Source organism: Stenella coeruleoalba (genome assembly GCF_951394435.1).
Source record: "Stenella coeruleoalba genome assembly, chromosome: 6".
NCBI classification, from domain to species: domain Eukaryota; kingdom Metazoa; phylum Chordata; class Mammalia; order Artiodactyla; family Delphinidae; genus Stenella; species Stenella coeruleoalba.
The window spans coordinates 22,909,430-22,927,259 of NC_137151.1; the positions used below are offsets into that span (position 1 = coordinate 22,909,430).

At 43.8% G+C, this 17,830-nt stretch overlaps 1 long non-coding RNA gene across 32 annotated transcripts in view; it reads right to left on the bottom strand.

The window, feature by feature from the left end:
• The window catches only part of LOC307187927, a 3,519,425-nt gene that overhangs the window by 537,339 nt on the left and 2,964,256 nt on the right, over positions 1–17,830 (bottom strand). Inside the window, exon 9 of one of the 32 annotated variants that reach the window (XR_013828727.1) lies at positions 743–824. The exons of 30 other annotated variants lie outside the window; for them this stretch is intronic. This is a non-coding gene — a long non-coding RNA (uncharacterized lncRNA). Of the gene's footprint in view, positions 1–742; positions 825–8,673; positions 8,722–17,830 lie in introns of those variants that run through there. One more of the 32 variants, XR_013828730.1, reaches the window with a different exon arrangement.

A 17,830-nucleotide genomic window follows, 5' to 3' on the forward strand; every position in this document is an offset into this window, starting at 1 on the left:
AACCAAAAGCTCAGCATGCCGTACCGGAACCAGATTAGGGCCTGAAGCCATCCTGCGGTGTTGCGGCCAGCTCAAAAGAAAGCGAGTTGAAGAAAGGAGCTCAGGGGCACTGTAATTCACAAACCTGCAGAGTTATAAATGACAGCTATGGTCCAAAAATATACTGAAGTAAGGCTGCCAAGAGGACTGGAAAGCGGGGCAGAATTGCAGGAAACCGATTTCAGGAGGTAGACTGGAATTGCATTGAAAGCATAGGAAAAGAGGCAGAACGTCCACAATGATGCACTTGGCCAAAAAGGGCGTATGCGTTTTTTCCTGAATATATTCAGGAAAAAACGCATACGCCCTTTTTGGCCAACCAAGCAAGCTTGCAAAGGAAATCTGCACTACAATGAAGTCTCACTTCCCCCCGGTCAAAAGGGCCATCTGAAAAAAGTGTAAAATCCAGAAAGGCAGGACAGGCCATGGAGAACTGGGAGCCTTGTTATGCTGATGGGCGGGATGTAAATTGCCAACAGACACTCGGGAGAAGTGTATGGTGATTCCTGAAACATCTAAAAAACAAAGCAACAGAACCTAGGGCACTTCCACTTACGGTCCTATAGCTTAGGGAAATTAAAATCAAAAAGACACAGCCACCCCAAAGTTTGGAACGGCTCTGTTTACAAGAACCTCGTTTACAGTACAAGTTCAACATCGCAGAAAGTGAAAAATGGATAAAGAAGTTGTGGTATTTATTTACAAAGCAATATCACTCAGCAATGAAATCTGTGTCATCAGGCCCTTAGCAGCACAATGAGTGGATTGAGGTATGATGATTCTAACTGAAATAAGTCACACAGAAAAAGAAACATCATAAGATATCAGTAATACACGGAATGTAAACTTGGCTACACAGGAACTGAATTACAGAACAGAACAGGGTCTCAAATTTAGAAAACCTACTTATGCTTGCTTAAGGGTAAAGGTGAGTTGGGGTGCTGCATAAAACCAGAGATTGAAATGAGCACAGATAAAGTTCCTTAAGTCAAATATGGAATAGACAAGAGCTACTCCTTGCTCAATGAAATGGACTCAACACCGCATATTAAACGCCTAAGAATGTACCTGACTAGTAATTATCGTAAAACCTATGGATTGCTATTTCTCCAAAAGAGAATCAAGCATGTGTACAGGGGCCTAAACGCAGCAGTGATAGGATTGGAGAGGTTCGGTGAGCAAATGAAGACCCTTTGAAGTCATATTGCATGGTACCCATTCCACGGGTTTCAACTACCCAGGTTTAAGGTATTCTTCCTTCAGCTAAAACATGCATGTGGAACCTAGAGTATGATCAACCATGTGATCGGGAGACGTGTTCAAATATGTCTCAGTTTTCCTCCCCTGGTACTCGGGTGCAACATTCCAGACGCTTTACTAACACTCTCCCCACTTGGAGAGTCAGTCCCTTTAACCTCCTGTTTGGCACAGTTTGCAATTTCTGCGGAAGATGAACAGGAATAGCGAGAACCAATGAGAGGCTAGCTGGAGGTGTCTGGACGGGCAAATTTAACTCTCATTTCCCACCAGGAAGAGGAATTAACCAAAGGCTCAGCATGCCGGGCCGGAACCAGATTAGGGCCTGAAGCCATCCTGCGGTGTTGCGGCCAGGTCACAAGAAAGCGAGTTGAAGAAAGGAGCTCAGGGGCACTGTAATTCACAAACCTGCAGAGTTATAAATGACAGCTATCGTCCAAAAATAGACTGAAGTAAGGCTGCCAAGAGGACTGGAAAGCGGGGCAGAATTGCGGGAAACCGATTTCAGGAGGTAGACTGGAATTGCATTGAAAGCATAGGAAAAGAGGCAGAACGTCCACAATGATGCACTTGGCCAAAAAGGGTGTATGCGTTTTTTCCTGAATATATTCAGGAAAAAACGCATACGCCCTTTTTGGCCAACCAAGCAAGCTTGCAAAGGAAATCTGCACTACAATGAAGTCTCACTTCCCCCCGGTCAAAAGGGCCATCTGAAAAAAGTGTAAAATCCAGAAAGGCAGGACAGGCCATGGAGAACTGGGAGCCTTGTTATGCTGATGGGCGGGATGTAAATTGCCAACAACCACTCGGGAGAAGTGTATGGTGTTTCCTGAAACATCTAAAAAACAAAGCAACAGAGCCTAGGGCACTTCCACTTATGGTCCTATAGCTTAGGGAAATTAAAATCAAAAAGACACAGCCACCCCAAAGTTTGGAACGGCTCTGTTTACAAGAACCTCGTTTACAGTACAAGTTCAACATCGCAGAAAGTGAAAAATGGATAAAGAAGTTGTGGTATTTACTTACAAAGCAATATCACTCAGCAATGAAATCTATGTCATCAGGCCCGTAGCAGCACAATGAGTGGATTCAGGTATGATGATTCTAACTGAAATAAGTCACACAGAAAAAGAAACATCATAAGATATCAGTAATACACGGAATGTAAACTTGGCTACACAGGAACTGAATTACAGAACAGAACAGGGTCTCAAATTTAGAAAACCAACTTATGCTTGCTTAAGGGGAAAGGTGAGTTGGGGTGCTGCATAAAACCAGAGATTGAAATGAGCACAGATAAATTTCCTTAAGTCAAATATGGAATAGACAAGAGCTACTCCTTGCTCAACGAAATGGACTCAACACCGCATATTAAACGCCTAAGAATGTACCTGACTAGTAAGTATCGTAAAACCTATGGATTGCTATGTCTCCAAAAGAGAATCAAGCATATGTACAGGGGCATAAACGCAGCAGTGATAGGATTGGAGAGGTTCGGTGAGCAAATGAAGACCCTTTGAAGTCATATTGCATGGTACCCATTACACGGGTCTCAACTCTCCAGGTTTAAGGTATTCTTCCTTCAGCTAAAACATGCATGTGGAACCCAAGTATGATCAACCATGTGAACGGGAGACGTGTTCAAATATGTCTCAGTTTTCCTCCCCTGGTACTCGGGTGCAACATTCCAGACGCTTTACTAACACTCTCCCCACTTGGAGAGTCAGTGCTTTAACCTCCTGTTTGGCCCAGTTTGCAATTTCTGCGGAAGATGAAAAGGAATAGCGAGAACCAATGAGAGGCTAGCTGGAGGTGTCTGGACGGGCAAATTTAACTCTCATTTCCCACCAGGAAGAGGAAATAACCAAAAGCTCAGCATGCCGTACCGGAACCAGATTAGGGCCTGAAGCCATCCTGCGGTGTTGCGGCCAGCTCAAAAGAAAGCGAGTTGAAGAAAGGAGCTCAGGGGCACTGTAATTCACAAACCTGCAGAGTTATAAATGACAGCTATGGTCCAAAAATATACTGAAGTAAGGCTGCCAAGAGGACTGGAAAGCGGGGCAGAATTGCAGGAAACCGATTTCAGGAGGTAGACTGGAATTGCATTGAAAGCATAGGAAAAGAGGCAGAACGTCCACAATGATGCACTTGGCCAAAAAGGGCGTATGCGTTTTTTCCTGAATATATTCAGGAAAAAACGCATACGCCCTTTTTGGCCAACCAAGCAAGCTTGCAAAGGAAATCTGCACTACAATGAAGTCTCACTTCCCCCCGGTCAAAAGGGCCATCTGAAAAAAGTGTAAAATCCAGAAAGGCAGGACAGGCCATGGAGAACTGGGAGCCTTGTTATGCTGATGGGCGGGATGTAAATTGCCAACAGACACTCGGGAGAAGTGTATGGTGATTCCTGAAACATCTAAAAAACAAAGCAACAGAACCTAGGGCACTTCCACTTATGGTCCTATAGCTTAGGGAAATTAAAATCAAAAAGACACAGCCACCCCAAAGTTTGGAACGGCTCTGTTTACAAGAACCTCGTTTACAGTACAAGTTCAACATCGCAGAAAGTGAAAAATGGATAAAGAAGTTGTGGTATTTATTTACAAAGCAATATCACTCAGCAATGAAATCTGTGTCATCAGGCCCTTAGCAGCACAATGAGTGGATTCAGGTATGATGATTCTAACTGAAATAAGTCACACAGAAAAAGAAACATCATAAGATATCAGTAATACACGGAATGTAAACTTGGCTACACAGGAACTGAATTACAGAACAGAACAGGGTCTCAAATTTAGAAAACCTACTTATGCTTGCTTAAGGGTAAAGGTGAGTTGGGGTGCTGCATAAAACCAGAGATTGAAATGAGCACAGATAAAGTTCCTTAGGCCAAATATGGAATAGACAAGAGCTACTCCTTGCTCAACGAAATGGACTCAACACCGCATATTAAACGCCTAAGAATGTACCTGACTAGTAAGTATCTTAAAACCTATAGATTGCTATGTCTCCGAAAGAGAATCAAGCATGCGTACAGGGGCATAAACGCAGCAGTGATAGGATTGGAGAGGTTCGGTGAGCAAATGAAGACCCTTTGAAGTCATATTGCATGGTACCCATTCCACGGGTTTCAACTACCCAGGTTTAAGGTATTCTTCCTTCAGCTAAAACATGCATGTGGAACCTAGAGTATGATCAACCATGTGATCGGGAGACGTGTTCAAATATGTCTCAGTTTTCCTCCCCTGGTACTCGGGTACAACATTCCAGACGCTTTACTAACACTCTCCCCACTTGGAGAGTCAGTCCCTTTAACCTCCTGTTTGGCACAGTTTGCAATTTCTGCGGAAGATGAACAGGAATAGCGAGAACCAATGAGAGGCTAGCTGGAGGTGTCTGGACGGGCAAATTTAACTCTCATTTCCCACCAGGAAGAGGAATTAACCAAAGGCTCAGCATGCCGGGCCGGAACCAGATTAGGGCCTGAAGCCATCCTGCGGTGTTGCGGCCAGGTCACAAGAAAGCGAGTTGAAGAAAGGAGCTCAGGGGCACTGTAATTCACAAACCTGCAGAGTTATAAATGACAGCTATCGTCCAAAAATAGACTGAAGTAAGGGTGCCAAGAGGACTGGAAAGCGGGGCAGAATTGCAGGAAACCGATTTCAGGAGGTAGACTGGAATTGCATTGAAAGCATAGGAAAAGAGGCAGAACGTCCACAATGATGCACTTGGCCAAAAAGGGCGTATGCGTTTTTTCCTGAATATATTCAGGAAAAAACGCATACGCCCTTTTTGGCCAACCAAGCAAGCTTGCAAAGGAAATCTGCACTACAATGAAGTCTCAATTCCCCCCGGTCAAAAGGGCCATCTGAAAAAAGTGTAAAATCCAGAAAGGCAGGACAGGCCATGGAGAACTGGGAGCCTTGTTATGCTGATGGGCGGGATGTAAATTGCCAACAGACACTCGGGAGAAGTGTATGGTGATTCCTGAAACATCTAAAAAACAAAGCAACAGAACCTAGGGCACTTCCACTTATGGTCCTATAGCTTAGGGAAATTAAAATCAAAAAGACACAGCCACCCCAAAGTTTGGAACGGCTCTGTTTACAAGAACCTCGTTTACAGTACAAGTTCAACATCGCAGAAAGTGAAAAATGGATAAAGAAGTTGTGGTATTTACTTACAAAGCAATATCACTCAGCAATGAAATCTGTGTCAGCAGGCCCTTAGCAGCACAATGAGTGGATTCAGGTATGATGATTCTAACTGAAATAAGTCACACAGAAAAAGAAACATCATAAGATATCAGTAATACACGGAATGTAAACTTGGCTACACAGGAACTGAATTACAGAACAGAACAGGGTCTCAAATTTAGAAAACCTACTTATGCTTGCTTAAGGGTAAAGGTGAGTTGGGGTGCTGCATAAAACCAGAGATTGAAATGAGCACAGATAAAGTTCCTTAGGCCAAATATGGAATAGAGAAGAGCTACTCCTTGCTCAATGAAATGGACTCAACACCGCATATTAAACGCCTAAGAATGTACCTGACTAGTAAGTATCTTAAAACCTATAGATTGCTATGTCTCCGAAAGAGAATCAAGCATGCGTACACGGGCATAAACGCAGCAGTGATAGGATTGGAGAGGTTCGGTGAGCAAATGAAGACCCTTTGAAGTCATATTGCATGGTACCCATTCCACGGGTTTCAACTACCCAGGTTTAAGGTATTCTTCCTTCAGCTAAAACATGCATGTGGAACCTAGAGTATGATCAACCATGTGATCGGGAGACGTGTTCAAATATGTCTCAGTTTTCCTCCCCTGGTACTCGGGTACAACATTCCAGACGCTTTACTAACACTCTCCCCACTTGGAGAGTCAGTCCCTTTAACCTCCTGTTTGGCCCAGTTTGCAATTTCTGCGGAAGATGAACAGGAATAGCGAGAACCAATGAGAGGCTAGCTGGAGGTGTCTGGACGGGCAAATTTAACTCTCATTTCCCACCAGGGAGAGGAATTAACCAAAGGCTCAGCATGCCGGGCCGGAACCAGATTAGGGCCTGAAGCCATCCTGCGGTGTTGCGGCCAGGTCACAAGAAAGCGAGTTGAAGAAAGGAGCTCAGGGGCACTGTAATTCACAAACCTGCAGAGTTATAAATGACAGCTATCGTCCAAAAATAGACTGAAGTAAGGCTGCCAAGAGGACTTGAAAGCAGGGCAGAATTGCAGGAAACCGATTTCAGGAGGTAGACTGGAATTGCATTGAAAGCATAGTAAAAGAGGCAGAACGTCCACAATGATGCACTTGGCCAAGAAGGGCGTATGCGTTTTTTCCTGAATATATTCAGGAAAAAACGCATACGCCCTTTTTGGCCAACCAAGCAAGCTTGCAAAGGAAATCTGCACTACAATGAAGTCTCACTTCCCCCCAGTCAAAAGGGCCATCTTAAAAAAGTGTAAAATCCAGAAAGGCAGGACAGGCCATGGAGAACTGGGAGCCTTGTTATGCTGATGGGCGGGATGTAAATTGCCAACAGACACTCGGGAGAAGTGTATGGTGTTTCCTGAAACATCTAAAAAACAAAGCAACAGAGCCTAGGGCACTTCCACTTATGTTCCTATAGCTTAGGGAAATTAAAATCAAAAAGACACAGCCACCCCAAAGTTTGGGACGCCTCTGTTTACAAGAACCTCGTTTACAGTACAAGTTCAACATCGCAGATAGTGAAAAATGGATAAAGAAGTTGTGGTATTTACTTACAAAGCAATATCACTCAGCAATGAAATCTGTATCATCAGGCCCTTAGCATCACAATGAGTGGATTCAGGTATGATGATTCTAACTGAAATAAGTCACACAGAAAAAGAAACATCATAAGATATCAGTAATACACGGAATGTAAACTTGGCTACACAGGAACTGAATTACAGAACAGAACAGGGTCTCAAATTTAGAAAACCAACTTATGCTTGCTTAAGGGTAAAGGTGAGTTGGGGTGCTGCATAAAACCAGAGATTGAAATGAGCACAGATAAAGTTCCTTAAGTCAAATATGGAATAGACAAGAGCTACTCCTTGCTCAACGAAATGGACACAACACCGCATATTAAACGCCTAAGAATGTACCTGACTAGTAAGTATCTTAAAACCTATGGATTGCTATGTCTCCGAAAGAGAATCAAGCATGTGTACAGGGGCATAAACGCAGCAGTGATAGGATTGTAGAGGTTCGGTGAGCAAATGAAGACCCTTTGAAGTCATATTGCATGGTACCCATTACACGGGTCTTAACTCTCCAGGTTTAAGGTATTCTTCCTTCAGCTAAAACATGCATGTGGAACCCAAGAATGATCAACCATGTGAACGGGAGACGTGTTCAAATATGTCTCAGTTTTCCTCCCCTGGTACTCGGGTGCAACATTCCAGACGCTTTACTAACACTCTCCCCACTTGGAGAGTCAGCGCCTTTAACCTCCTGTTTGGCCCAGTTTGCAATTTCTGCGGAAGATGAACAGGAATAGCGAGAACCAATGAGAGACTAGCTGGAGGTGTCTGGACGGGCAAATTTAACTCTCATTTCCCACCAGGAAGAGGAAATAACCAAAGGCTCAGCGTGCCGTGCCGGAACCAGATTAGGGCCTGAAGCCATCCTGCGGTGTTGCGGCCAGGTCACAAGAAAGCAAGTTGAAGAAAGGAGCTCAGGGGCACTGTAATTCACAAACCTGCAGAGTTATAAATGACAGCTATCGTCCAAAAATAGACTGAAGTAAGGCTGCCAAGAGGACTTGAAAGCAGGGCAGAATTGCGGGAAACCGATTTCAGGAGGTAGACTGGAATTGCATTGAAAACATAGGAAAAGAGGCAGAACGTCCACAATGATGCACTTGGCCATAAAGGGCGTATGCGTTTTTTCCTGAATATATTCAGGAAAAAACGCATACGCCCTTTTTGGCCAACCAAGCAAGCTTGCAAAGGAAATCTGCACTACAATGAAGTCTCAATTCCCCCTGGTTAAAAGGGCCATCTGAAAAAAGTGTAAAATCCAGAAAGGCAGGACAGGCCATGGAGAACTGGGAGCCTTGTTATGCTGATGGGCGGGATGTAAATTGCCAACAACCACTCGGGAGAAGTGTATGGTGTTTCCTGAAACATCTAAAAAACAAAGCAACAGAGCCTAGGGCACTTCCACTTATGGTCCTATAGCTTAGGGAAATTAAAATCAAAAAGACACAGCCACCCCAAAGTTTGGAACGGCTCTGTTTACAAGAACCTTGTTTACAGTACAAGTTCAACATCGCAGAAAGTGAAAAATGGATAAAGAAGTTGTGGTATTCACTTACAAAGCAATATCACTCAGCAATGAAATCTATGTCATCAGGCCCGTATCAGCACAATGAGTGGATTCAGGTATGATGATTCTAACTGAAATAAGTCACACAGAAAAAGAAACATCATAAGATATCAGTAATACACGGAATGTAAACTTGGCTACACAGGAACTGAATTACAGAACAGAACAGGGTCTCAAATTTAGAAAACCAACTTATGCTTGCTTAAGGGTAAAGGTGAGTTGGGGTGCTTCATAAAACCAGAGATTGAAATAGGCACAGATAAAGTTCCTTAAGCCAAATATGGAATAGACAAGAGCTACTCCTTGCTCAATGAAATGGACTCAACACCGCATATTAAACGCCTAAGAATGTACCTGACTAGTAAGTATCGTAAAACCTATGGATTGCTATGTCTCCAAAAGAGAATCAAGCATGTGTACAGGGGCATAAACGCAGCAGCGATAGGATTGGAGAGGTTCGGTGAGCAAATGAAGACCCTTTGAAGTCATATTGCATGGTACCCATTACACGGGTCTCAACTCTCCAGGTTTAAGGTATTCTTCCTTCAGCTAAAACATGCATGTGGAACCCAAGTATGATCAACCATGTGAATGGGAGACGTGTTCAAATATGTCTCAGTTTTCCTCCCCTGGTACTCGGGTGCAACATTCCAGACGCTTTACTAACACTCTCCCCACTTGGAGAGTCAGTGCTTTAACCTCCTGTTTGGCCCAGTTTGCAATTTCTGCGGAAGATGAACAGGAATAGCGAGAACCAATGAGAGTCTAGCTGGAGGTGTCTGGACGGGCAAATTTAACTCTCATTTCCCACCAGGAAGAGGAATTAACCAAAGGCTCAGCATGCCGGGCCGGAACCAGATTAGGGCCTGAAGCCATCCTGCGGTGTTGCGGCCAGGTCACAAGAAAGCGAGTTGAAGAAAGGAGCTCAGGGGCACTGTAATTCACAAACCTGCAGAGTTATAAATGACAGCTATCGTCCAAAAATATACTGAAGTAAGGCTGCCAAGAGGACTTGAAAGCGGGGAAGAATTGCAGGAAACCGATTTCAGGAGGTAGACTGGAATTGCATTGAAAGCATAGGAAAAGAGGCAGAACGTCCACAATGATGCACTTGGCCAAAAAGGGCGTATGCGTTTTTTCCTGAATATATTCAGGAAAAAACGCATACGCCCTTTTTGGCCCACCAAGCAAGCTTGCAAAGGAAATCTGCACTACAATGAAGTCTCACTTCCCCCCGGTCAAAAGGGCCATCTGAAAAAAATGTAAAATCCAGAAAGGCAGGACAGGCCATGGAGAACTGGGAGCCTTGTTATGCTGATGGACGGGATGTAAATTGCCAACAACCACTGGGGAGAAGTGTATGGTGTTTCCTAAAACATCTAAAAAACAAAGCAACAGAACCTAGGGCACTTCCACTTATGGTCCTATAGCTTAGGGAAATTAAAATCAAAAAGACACAGCCACCCCAAAGTTTGGAACGGCTCTGTTTACAAGAACCTCGTTTACAGTACAAGTTCAACATTGCAGAAAGTGAAAAATGGATAAAGAAGTTGTGGTATTTACTTACAAAGCAATATCACTCAGCAATGAAATCTGTGTCATCAGGCCCTTAGCAGCACAATGAGTGGATTCAGGTATGATGATTCTAACTGAAGTAAGTCACACAGAAAAAGAAACATCATAAGATATCAGTAATACACGGAATGTAAACTTGGCTACACAGGAACTGAATTACAGAACAGAACAGGGTCTCAAATTTAGAAAACCAACTTATGCTTGCTTAAGGGTAAAGGTGAGTTGGGGTGCTGCATAAAACCAGAGATTGAAATGAGCACAGATAAAGTTCCTTAAGTCAAATATGGAATAGACAAGAGCTACTCCTTGCTCAACGAAATGGACTCAACACCGCATATTAAACGCCTAAGAATGTACCTGACTAGTAAGTATCTTAAAACCTATGGATTGCTATGTCTCCGAAAGAGAATCAAGCATGTGTACAGGGGCATAAACGCAGCAGTGATAGGATTGGAGAGGTTCGGTGAGCAAATGAAGACCCTTTGAAGTCATATTGCATGGTACCCATTACACGGGTCTTAACTCTCCAGGTTTAAGGTATTCTTCCTTCAGCTAAAACATGCATGTGGAACCCAAGAATGATCAACCATGTGAACGGGAGACGTGTTCAAATATGTCTCAGTTTTCCTCCCCTGGTACTCGGGTGCAACATTCCAGACACTTTACTAACACTCTCCCCACTTGGAGAGTCAGCGCCTTTAACCTCCTGTTTGGCCCAGTTTGCAATTTCTGCGGAAGATGAACAGGAATAGCGAGAACCAATGAGAGACTAGCTGGAGGTGTCTGGACGGGCAAATTTAACTCTCATTTCCCACCAGGAAGAGGAATTAACCAAAGGCTCAGCATGCCGGGCCGGAACCAGATTAGGGCCTGAAGCCATCCTGCGGTGTTGCGGCCAGGTCACAAGAAAGCGACTTGAAGAAAGGAGCTCAGGGGCACTGTAATTCACAAACCTGCAGAGTTATAAATGACAGCTATCGTCCAAAAATAGACTGAAGTAAGGCTGCCAAGAGGACTTAAAAGCGGGGCAGAATTGCGGGAAACCGATTTCAGGAGGTAGACTGGAATTGCATTGAAAGCATAGGAAAAGAGGCAGAACGTCCACAATGATGCACTTGCCAAAAAGGGTGTATGCATTTTTTCCTGAATATATTCAGGAAAAAACGCATACGCCCTTTTTGGCCAACCAAGCAAGCTTGCAAAGGAAATCTGCACTACAATGAAGTCTCACTTCCCACCGGTCAAAAGGGCCATCTGAAAAAAGTGTAAAATCCAGAAAGGCAGGACAGGCCATGGAGAACTGGGAGCCTTGTTATGCTGATGGGCGGGATGTAAATTGCCAACAACCACTCGGGAGAAGTGTATGGTGTTTCCTGAAACATCTAAAAAACAAAGCAACAGAGCCTAGGGCACTTCCACTTATGGTCCTATAGCTTAGGGAAATTAAAATCAAAAAGACACAGCCACCCCAAAGTTTGGAACGGCTCTGTTTACAAGAACCTCGTTTACAGTACAAGTTCAACATCGCAGAAAGTGAAAAATGGATAAAGAAGTTGTGGTATTCACTTAGAAAGCAATATCACTCAGCAATGAAATCTATGTCATCAGGCCCGTAGCAGCACAATGAGTGGATTCAGGTATGATGATTCTAACTGAAATAAGTCACACAGAAAAAGAAACATCATAAGATATCAGTAATACACGGAATGGAAACTTGGCTACACAGGAACTGAATTACAGAACAGAACAGGGTCTCAAATTTAGAAAACCAACTTATGCTTGCTTAAGGGGAAAGGTGAGTTGGGGTGCTGCATAAAACCAGAGATTGAAATGAGCACAGATAAATTTCCTTAAGTCAAATATGGAATAGACAAGAGCTACTCCTTGCTCAACGAAATGGACTCAACACCGCATATTAAACGCCTAAGAATGTACCTGACTAGTAAGTATCGTAAAACCTATGGATTGCTATGTCTCCAAAAGAGAATCAAGAATGTGTACAGGGGCATAAACGCAGCAGTGATAGGATTGGAGAGGTTCGGTGAGCAAACGAAGACCCTTTGAAGTCATATTGCATGGTACCCATTACACGGGTCTCAACTCTCCAGGTTTAAGGTATTCTTCCTTCAGCTAAAACATGCATGTGGAACCCAAGTATGATCAACCATGTGAACGGGAGACGTGTTCAAATATGTCTCAGTTTTCCTCCCCTGGTACTCGGGTGCAACATTCCAGACGCTTTACTAACACTCTCCCCACTTGGAGAGTCAGTGCTTTAACCTCCTGTTTGGCCCAGTTTGCAATTTCTGCGGAAGATGAACAGGAATAGCGAGAACCAATGAGAGGCTAGCTGGAGGTGTCTGGACGGGCAAATTTAACTCTCATTTCCCACCAGGAAGAGGAAATAACCAAAAGCTCAGCGTGCCGTACCGGAACCAGATTAGGGCCTGAAGCCATCCTGCGGTGTTGCGGCCAGCTCAAAAGAAAGCGAGTTGAAGAAAGGAGCTCAGGGGCACTGTAATTCACAAACCTGCAGAGTTATAAATGACAGCTATGGTCCAAAAATATACTGAAGTAAGGCTGCCAAGAGGACTGGAAAGCGGGGCAGAATTGCAGGAAACCGATTTCAGGAGGTAGACTGGAATTGCATTGAAAGCATAGGAAAAGAGGCAGAACGTCCACAATGATGCACTTGGCCAAAAAGGGCGTATGCGTTTTATCCTGAATATATTCAGGAAAAAACGCATACGCCCTTTTTGGCCAACCAAGCAAGCTTGCAAAGGAAATCTGCACTACAATGAAGTCTCACTTCCCCCCGGTCAAAAGGGCCATCTGAAAAAAGTGTAAAATCCAGAAAGGCAGGACAGGCCATGGAGAACTGGGAGCCTTGTTATGCTGATGGGCGGGATGTAAATTGCCAACAGACACTCGGGAGAAGTGTATGGTGTTTCCTGAAACATCTAAAAAACAAAGCAACAGAACCTAGGGCACTTCCACTTATGGTCCTATAGCTTAGGGAAATTAAAATCAAAAAGACACAGCCACCCCAAAGTTTGGAACGGCTCTGTTTACAAGAACCTCGTTTACAGTACAAGTTCAACATCGCAGAAAGTGAAAAATGGATAAAGAAGTTGTGGTATTTACTTACAAAGCAATATCACTCAGCAATGAAATCTGTGTCATCAGGCCCTTAGCAGCACAATGAGTGGATTCAGGTATGATGATTCTAACTGAAATAAGTCACACAGAAAAAGAAACATCATAAGATATCAGTAATACACGGAATGGAAACTTGGCTACACAGGAACTGAATTACAGAACAGAACAGGGTCTCAAATTTAGAAAACCAACTTATACTTGCTTAAGGGTAAAGGTGAGTTGGGGTGCTGCATAAAACCAGAGATTGAAATGAGCACAGAGAAAGTTCCTTAAGTCAAATATGGAATAGACAAGAGCTACTCCTTGCTCAACGAAATGGACTCAACACCGCATATTAAACGCCTAAGAATGTACCTGACTAGTAAGTATCTTAAAACCTATGGATTGCTATGTCTCCAAAAGAGAATCAAGCATGTGTACAGGGGCATAAACGCAGCAGTGATAGGATTGGAGAGGTTCGGTGAGCAAATGAAGACCCTTTGAAGTCATATTGCATGGTACCCATTCCACGGGTTTCAACTACCCAGGTTTAAGGTATTCTTCCTTCAGCTAAAACATGCATGTGGAACCTAGAGTATGATCAACCATGTGATCGGGAGACGTGTTCAAATATGTCTCAGTTTTCCTCCCCTGGTACTCGGGTACAACATTCCAGACGCTTTACTAACACTCTCCCCACTTGGAGAGTCAGTCCCTTTAACCTCCTGTTTGGCACAGTTTGCAATTTCTGCGGAAGATGAACAGGAATAGCGAGAACCAATGAGAGGCTAGCTGGAGGTGTCTGGACGGGCAAATTTAACTCTCATTTCCCACCAGGAAGAGGAATTAACCAAAGGCTCAGCATGCCGGGCCGGAACCAGATTAGGGCCTGAAGCCATCCTGCGGTGTTGCGGCCAGGTCACAAGAAAGCGAGTTGAAGAAAGGAGCTCAGGGGCACTGTAATTCACAAACCTGCAGAGTTATAAATGACAGCTATCGTCCAAAAATAGACTGAAGTAAGGGTGCCAAGAGGACTTGAAAGCGGGGCAGAATTGCGGGAAACCGATTTCAGGAGGTAGACTGGAATTGCATTGAAAGCATAGGAAAAGAGGCAGAACGTCCACAATGATGCACTTGGCCAAAAAGGGCGTATGCGTTTTTTCCTGAATATATTCAGGAAAAAACGCATACGCCCTTTTTGGCCAACCAAGCAAGCTTGCAAAGTAAATCTGCACTACAATGAAGTCTCACTTCCCCCCGGTCAAAAGGGCCATCTGAAAAAAGTGTAAAATCCAGAAAGGCAGGACAGGCCATGGAGAACTGGGAGCCTTGTTATGCTGATGGGCGGGATGTAAATTGCCAACAACCACTCGGGAGAAGTGTATAGTGTTTCCTGAAACATCTAAAAAACAAAGCAACAGAGCCTAGGGCACTTCCACTTATGGTCCTATAGCTTAGGGAAATTAAAATCAAAAAGACACAGCCACCCCAAAGTTTGGAACGGCTCTGTTTACAAGAACCTCGTTTACAGTACAAGTTCAACATCGCAGAAAGTGAAAAATGGATAAAGAAGTTGTGGTATTCACTTACAAAGCAATATCACTCAGCAATGAAATCTATGTCATCAGGCCCTTAGCAGCACAATGAGTGGATTCAGGTATGATGATTCTAACTGAAATAAGTCACACAGAAAAAGAAACATCATAAGATATCAGTAATACACGGAATGTAAACTTGGCTACACAGGAACTGAATTACAGAACAGAACAGGGTCTCAAATTTAGAAAACCAACTTATGCTTGCTTAAGGGTAAAGGTGAGTTGGGGTGCTGCATAAAACCAGAGATTGAAATGAGCACAGATAAATTTCCTTAAGTCAAATATGGAATAGACAAGAACTACTCCTTGCTCAACGAAATGGACTCAACACCGCATATTAAACGCCTAAGAATGTACCTGACTAGTAAGTATCGTAAAACCTATGGATTGCTATGTCTCCAAAAGAGAATCAAGCATATGTACAGGGGCATAAACGCAGCAGTGATAGGATTGGAGAGGTTCGGTGAGCAAATGAAGACCCTTTGAAGTCATATTGCATGGTACCCATTACACGGGTCTCAACTCTCCAGGTTTAAGGTATTCTTCCTTCAGCTAAAACATGCATGTGGAACCCAAGTATGATCAACCATGTGAACGGGAGACGTGTTCAAATATGTCTCAGTTTTCCTCCCCTGGTACTCGGGTGCAACATTCCAGACGCTTTACTAACACTCTCCCCACTTGGAGAGTCAGTGCTTTAACCTCCTGTTTGGCCCAGTTTGCAATTTCTGCGGAAGATGAACAGGAATAGCGAGAACCAATGAGAGGCTAGCTGGAGGTGTCTGGACGGGCAAATTTAACTCTCATTTCCCACCAGGAAGAGGAAATAACCAAAAGCTCAGCGTGCCGTACCGGAACCAGATTAGGGCCTGAAGCCATCCTGCGGTGTTGCGGCCAGCTCAAAAGAAAGCGAGTTGAAGAAAGGAGCTCAGGGGCACTGTAATTCACAAACCTGCAGAGTTATAAATGACAACTATGGTCCAAAAATATACTGAAGTAAGGCTGCCAAGAGGACTGGAAAGCGGGGCAGAATTGCAGGAAACCGATTTCAGGAGGTAGACTGGAATTGCATTGAAAGCATAGGAAAAGAGGCAGAACGTCCACAATGATGCACTTGGCCAAAAAGGGCGTATGCGTTTTTTCCTGAATATATTCAGGAAAAAACGCATACGCCCTTTTTGTCCAACCAAGCAAGCTTGCAAAGGAAATCTGCACTACAATGAAGTCTCAATTCCCCCCGGTCAAAAGGGCAATCTGAAAAAAGTGTAAAATCCAGAAAGGCAGGACAGGCCATGGAGAACTGGGAGCCTTGTTATGCTGATGGGCGGGATGTAAATTGCCAACAGACACTCGGGAGAAGTGTATGGTGTTTCCTGAAACAACTAAAAAACAAAGCAACAGAACCTAGGGCACTTCCACTTATGGTCCTATAGCTTAGGGAAATTAAAATCAAAAAGACACAGCCACCCCAAAGTTTGGAACGGCTCTGTTTACAAGAACCTCGTTTACAGTACAAGTTCAACATCGCAGAAAGTGAAAAATGGATAAAGAAGTTGTGGTATTTACTTACAAAGCAATATCACTCAGCAATGAAATCTGTGTCAGCAGGCCCTTAGCAGCACAATGAGTGGATTCAGGTATGATGATTCTAACTGAAATAAGTCACACAGAAAAAGAAACATCATAAGATATCAGTAATACACGGAATGTAAACTTGGCTACACAGGAACTGAATTACAGAACAGAACAGGGTCTCAAATTTAGAAAACCTACTTATGCTTGCTTAAGGGTAAAGGTGAGTTGGGGTGCTGCATAAAACCAGAGATTGAAATGAGCACAGATAAAGTTCCTTAGGCCAAATATGGAATAGAGAAGTGCTACTCCTTGCTCAATGAAATGGACTCAACACCGCATATTAAACGCCTAAGAATGTACCTGACTAGTAAGTATCTTAAAACCTATAGATTGCTATGTCTCCGAAAGAGAATCAAGCATGCGTACACGGGCATAAACGCAGCAGTGATAGGATTGGAGAGGTTCGGTGAGCAAATGAAGACCCTTTGAAGTCATATTGCATGGTACCCATTCCACGGGTTTCAACTACCCAGGTTTAAGGTATTCTTCCTTCAGCTAAAACATGCATGTGGAACCTAGAGTATGATCAACCATGTGATCGGGAGACGTGTTCAAATATGTCTCAGTTTTCCTCCCCTGGTACTCGGGTACAACATTCCAGACGCTTTACTAACACTCTCCCCACTTGGAGAGTCAGTCCCTTTAACCTCCTGTTTGGCCCAGTTTGCAATTTCTGCGGAAGATGAACAGGAATAGCGAGAACCAATGAGAGGCTAGCTGGAGGTGTCTGGACGGGCAAATTTAACTCTCATTTCCCACCAGGAAGAGGAATTAACCAAAGGCTCAGCATGCCGGGCCGGAACCAGATTAGGGCCTGAAGCCATCCTGCGGTGTTGCGGCCAGGTCACAAGAAAGCGAGTTGAAGAAAGGAGCTCAGGGGCACTGTAATTCACAAACCTGCAGAGTTATAAATGACAGCTATCGTCCAAAAATAGACTGAAGTAAGGCTGCCAAGAGGACTTGAAAGCAGGGCAGAATTGCAGGAAACCGATTTCAGGAGGTAGACTGGAATTGCATTGAAAGCATAGTAAAAGAGGCAGAACGTCCACAATGATGCACTTGGCCAAGAAGGGCGTATGCGTTTTTTCCTGAATATATTCAGGAAAAAACGCATACGCCCTTTTTGGCCAACCAAGCAAGCTTGCAAAGGAAATCTGCACTACAATGAAGTCTCACTTCCCCCCAGTCAAAAGGGCCATCTTAAAAAAGTGTAAAATCCAGAAAGGCAGGACAG